We start from the raw sequence: 6,149 nt of genomic DNA, 5'->3' as shown, positions 1-6,149 counted from the left end.
TAAAGCACAATGATGAGGGACAGAATATTGTCATGGAGGGATGGAGCCCAGGCACAAGGGACACATATTGACAAGGAGAGGTAGAGCCCAGGTATATGGAACAGATTATTGACACAGAAGGATTAAGGCCAGGGGACGAGGGACAGAATATTGACAAGTAGGATAGAACCCAGAGACAAGGGACAGAATATTGAGCCCAGCGACGAGAGACAGAATTTTGACAAGGAGGGATAAAGCCCGGGTACGAGGGCCAGAATATTGATAAGGAGGGACTGAGGCAAGGGATGGAGGGCATAATAGTGACATGGTGAGACGGAGCCCATGGATAAAGGACAGACTATTGTCATGGAGGGTTAGAGCAATGGGACGAGGGGCAGAATATTGACACGGAGGGATAGGACACAGGAACGAGGGACAGAATATTGACAAGGAAGAGTAGAGCCAAGTGATGAGGGATAGAATATTAACAAGGAAGGATATCCAGCGATGAGAGACAGAATATTGCGTGGGTACGAGGGCCAGAATATTGATAAGGAGGGACTGAGGCAAGGATGAAAGACATAATATTGACATGGTGAGACGGAGCCCACGGATAAAGGACAGACTATTGTCATGGAGGGATAGAGCCCAGGGATGAGGGACAGGTTATTAAAAAGGTGGGACTGAGCCTATGGATTAGGGACAGCATATTGACAAGGAGGGATAGAGCCCAGAGATGAGGAACAGGCTATTGACAAGGTGGGACTGAGCCCAGGGATGAGGGACAGAATATTGACAAGGAGGAGTAGGGCACAGTGAAGAGGTACAGCATGTCGACAAAGGGTGATAGAGCCCAGGGATGAGGGAAAAAATACTGACAAGGAGGGACTCAGCCCAGGGATTAGTGACATCATATTGATATGGTGTGATTGAGCCTAAAAATGAGGGACAGCATATTGACAAAGAGGGGTAGAGTCTAGGGATGAAGGAGAGAATATTGACAACGAGGGGTAGAGCCAATGAAAGAGGGACAGAATGTTGACAACATGTGATGGACCAGAGGCATGGAGTGCACATGCCAGGAAGGTGAAACAGAACTTGTGGTGGTTATCCTCAGTCTGGTTTCATGTTTAGAGGAGGTCCGAAATAAAGCCTGCACTCCACTCGCCCATTTTGAAGTACCAGGAACGTTCACACCAAAATATGTGACGTATGATGAGCAAATAAACCAGCAGAGAGCCACAGTAGGGCTCTGCCCAGTACCTATCAGAAGAGCAACAACACCTATTAAAGTACCAATACCCAGAAAACCATGGACAGCGAGGTATCCATTAAGAAAACCCTACGAGCAAATGAGACAAAATGAAGAGTGCCTAAGTAAAGTCCCGGAAGAAACCAAAAAGGTCTTAATGGAAGACGAATGGTGACATCACGAGGAACCCGGACAGACTCACAGATAGAAGAAATGATGACCTGCAAAAGACACACAGCCGAAACGTCATGAGTAAGTCTATTGCAGACTTAGACAAAGGAATAAGGTCCAAAACGTAAGAGAGTTAAGCTGTAAACAAAATGAACACAGTCGATCAGTTTACACCTGTAAATATGCTTAGAACTGCAAGAAAGCTAAGAAAACAGTGTGGCTTGCTATGCTAAGTAGAAGAATAGTGCAGCAACGCCATTATAAATAAATCTACCTCAAACAAAGTACTTTATTATAAGTATATTCCACTTTGCAAACGAAGCAGAATCAACCCAGGTTACTAAAGGTCGAATGAGCAGAGATTCAGATTTAACAAAACGAGGAAGAGACAGCGGAATCGAAACTCAGCAGAAGCAACTCATGCCAGGGAAGCCAAGGTCAGACCAACAGACAAGGCGAACAGTAGCTACATTTAATTGAAACTATCCTGTCAAGACAAGGAGGTGTAGGCAGGTGGCAAGCTAAATAAGGATGAAATACACAAATTGAGAGAAACCAGACAAATTCATGGTGTGGGAAGCACGTGATCAGCCGAGCGAGAAGAAGCACAGGTTCACACCTATGCTTGGCATCCGCCCAGACAGAGATATCAGAACTTTTCCAGACAGAAGAGAGTTTTGAGGCCAACCACTGTGAAATAATTGACACATAGTTGCTGAAGTGATGATTGATTGTAACCTTAACCGTAACTAAGGGACACCCCACGCTTGACAGACTGTTCTGCATGCTGCTAAGCGAAGTGGAAGAATATGCATGGGTTTGGTGCCATCCCAATCACAACGGACCAAATAATCTAGGGTCCTATAGTTAATAGAACCAATGAGATGTTGTACTTTAAGTGACTTTTTCATTAGTCATTTTTGTAGGTGGCTCTTAGATGCCCACCTGACAGTGTTTACCCAATCCCCTCACTCTGTTACCATATATAGATATAGCACCTATATTAAAGTTACCTTTTCCTAACCAATGTAATTGCAGGTTAACTTTTGAGTGTTAATTGTCAATTATGATGAGTTTTGAGTATAGATGTTACAACTTGTATGAAGTTCATTGGAGTTGCAGTGAGAAGGACAATCGCATCACTGCTGATGTCCCGTTTTTTGTACTTGTCATTAAATGGACTCCCTTTGCCAAACCATTGAGTTGTCCTTATTGATTGGTGTTGGAGTAATAAATCTGTACCCCCATCCATCTCAAGGTTTGAGCTATCTCGTCTAAAAGTACTTCTGAGCAAACCTTGGCTCTATGGGCCAGCCGAGGGGACTCGGAGTATACTTGGTAGCAGAGATTGATGGTTATCGATTATTGATTGTTGATTAGAATAAGACACCCATTGACCATCGACATAAAGTAACTCTAGGACCCTCATTACGAGTTCGGTGGTAGCCATGGAGCTTTTAGCTCCTTGGCTGCCACCAAAACGGGCTAATTTCCCGGGTTCCTGCAATGAGGAATAACCGGGTCATTCCAACATTGGAGGACCCGGTAATTTCTCCTTGCAAGAACCATTCCCCTTTCCCATTTGAGCCCCATTAGGGCTCAATGGGAATGGGGATGGAGGTAACAACGGGCAGATTACAACTGGCCCGTTGTTTCCTCCTTCCCCTCGCGGGACCCGGAAAGCACGCTTGGTTTTACCCGGCGTGCGATCCGGGTCCCGCGATGGGAAGCTTGTAATCGGCCCTGCCGGAAGGAAGGGGGCCGGTCCCGTACCGGCCCCCTTCATTCCGTCAGTGCCAGCCTCGTAATGAGGCCCTAGGTCTTCGGCAATATCACAAGTGTTTTGCCATTCGGTCGAGTAAACCGTGAAGCTCCACGTAGACAGTCGTAGTGTAAGAAAAAACTGCAGACCAGGGTCTGAAGGGACCCGTGTTCCCCACATTATCCCTTCCCATTCCTACAGGCAGCTGAGCAGGTAAAAAGTCAAAGAAGGCAGTAACAAAGGCGGTGATCCGAGGGTCCAGAGAGGAAATATGAGAACAGTGCGTAAAAAAGATTTAGTGTTTTGGCAAAAGTGCATGCTTTACAACAAGTAAAGGGAAAAGGTAACGGAGGGAGGTGGCAAAAACGAAATAGAGTTAGAAATAGAGAAGAATGTATTTATATAAGGGAATAATGACTCAAGAATAATTAAGTAAATAAAGGTTACCGGGGAGGACACCCGAGAAGAGAGAGGTTACCGGGAAAGACGCCCGAGAAGTGAGAGGATTTGCCTTATTCCTACACTTTTAATGCAAGTGTCTAGAAGAAACGTGTACCCATAGTCCCAAAGAAATGGGAACAAATAGACTACCACAGCGATTAAAGACGCTGTGAAAGGGGTACGTTTAAACTCCATGAAGGGGTAATGATTAGAGGCAGAGATACCTGTGACCAGCTGTTGTTTGTCTAGTCTGTTAAGCGTCTTTCTTACATGTTTTTTGTTGTGACGTCATAAATCAAAATATTTTCTTTGAGAAAACTGATTTAAATTTTACGCGATTGAATAGCTGAGATAATATTGCATGCAAATTGATGTTTTTTGAGTAAAATATAAGGTATAAACGTTTGTGAAAAATTGGGATTGGAGCTTGCAGTGTTTGGTGCTCGCTCATATTATTGGAACTCTTTAGGTCACGCGAAAGTGTTGACAAGTGTTATATAAGGGGAAAAGGGAGCATATTTAAGCATGGAAGACATAACTCCATTAACACACATATGCAAACAATTGCCGAAACACGCACCCAAACTGAAGAAATATAGTACAGAGTGGGTTAAAGGAACCGTCTACAAAATGTTTTTGCCATGGCCAAAAGGTGGGTCTTTATCTAAAGCTGTCTTGCAACATATGACGACATATTTGCACGCCACCTACACGGGCAAAAAGTTAGATAAACGCCTAGCTATTTCAGAACTTTGGAAAATGTATGAACAAGAGAAGGGAGAGGAGCCGCCAGTAGATTGCATACTTAATGTATGCTCAGAGGGGCGTGAGACGCCTACCGTGCCACCTGCCCCATCCAAACCGAAAGTTGTAGAAAGTAAAGACGAGGGATTATACCCGCTGAGAGAACTTAAAGCAGCTACAGTGTATAGCAACCCCGCATATGAGTCACCTACGCAAAGTAGTAATGAAAATCAAGGGAAAGATAAGGATAAGGATATTACCTCCACAGTCCCAGGGGACAAGAAGAGACACGATGACAAAAGAAGGGATCAAGCACAGACAAGTGCATCTCTCGACAAAGAGAGAGAAGGGAAAAGATGGAAGAGAAACAAAGATAGAACTGATGAGATAGCATTCACAAAAAATTAATGAATGGGAGGGCACATTTTTTTGAAACTTGATGGAAAGGCATTGATGACGCTAAACAAAAGGAGAGGTTAGATGATGTACAGAGGAAGTGGAAAGAGAAGGAGTTAAGAGACGAAAGAATAAGAAAGACAGACAAAGGCGAGAACAGCTATATCGCGAAGATCAAGAAAGACAGCTCGATCACAAACAAAGAGCAGCCAATGATCATGACAGACAGAAGCAGCAAAGGTCAGAGGAAGAACTAAGAATACGAGAGAAAAGAATAAAGAGACAAAGAGATGAGGAAATCTGAAGGGAAGATGAATGTAGGAATGAAAAGAAAAAGGAAGAAAATAGGGTTAGAGAAGAGGCGAGGAAGCGCAAAGAATTCGATGACAATTTAGAATGTAAGCGAAGACAGGGAGCACACGATCTTGAATATCTGGGGAGAGAGCTTAATAAACCCGCTCCAGTAGTAGATTGGGAAGACATAGAAGAATTCTTTCCTGCGTACGATTCAGTACCAGGCATGTGTAGGGCAAATATGGAAGATGTCTTCGACACCAGAAGCATCGGAGAAACCATCGATAAAATATATGATGAAATGGGGCTTGAACAAACACCCCAAGGGGAGGGGGAAGACAAGCGCCTGGAGGGCACCCAGCTTTACGACACTGAGGATGTCTCCCGAAGTAGTGGGAATAAGGAACTATCCCTGGATAGATTAGAAATAAGTAGGAACAATGAAGATAGAAGAAGTTGCACAAATTGGGAACAGACAATGTCTGACACAGAGAGGGAAGAGAGCGAGGAAAATGAGGAAGAGAGACAGAGCGAAAGATGACTCCCAAGGGAAAAGGGAATGAGATGGTCGGACACTAGTGAGTCTGCACCAAGAGCATCAGAGTTAGCCACGCAGTCAGACCGACATATCGAAGTATCTCACGGTCAGAGGGGGCATGTCTTCACTGCCCTACGTGGACAGAATTAGGTCCCTACCAGGCCGATGACGATGTGGGAATATTACCCCTGCCATAGATAGAAGAACCATGAGGGAAGAGAGAGAGAGCTATACATCCCAATTTCCGTTACTCGAGAAAGGGGGAGTAAGACCACAATATATTCCATGGCTACACATGGATCGAGAACTTTTGAAAAACAAGCTTCCAATGCTGACATCGGGAACAGGAAAATGGATACATGAGTTAGAAAAAATGACAGGAGGGAACACGCTAGCTATAGGGGACATGAAAGGTCTCCTAATCGCCATACTTGGTGAGAGAGCAGACGATGTGTGGACACGGGCAGGTTACCCGGGTGTGACCACAATTAATACTGCTCATGATGGAGCTCCATTTAACTGCAGAGCCGCAGTATGGAAGGCGCTACAAGTGCTTTACCCCGACACTTCCG

Source organism: Ambystoma mexicanum, chromosome 14 (genome assembly GCF_040938575.1).
Source record: "Ambystoma mexicanum isolate Mex_15411 chromosome 14, UKY_AmexF1_1, whole genome shotgun sequence".
Classification (NCBI taxonomy): domain Eukaryota; kingdom Metazoa; phylum Chordata; class Amphibia; order Caudata; family Ambystomatidae; genus Ambystoma; species Ambystoma mexicanum.
This window is presented reverse-complemented; position numbering follows the sequence as displayed.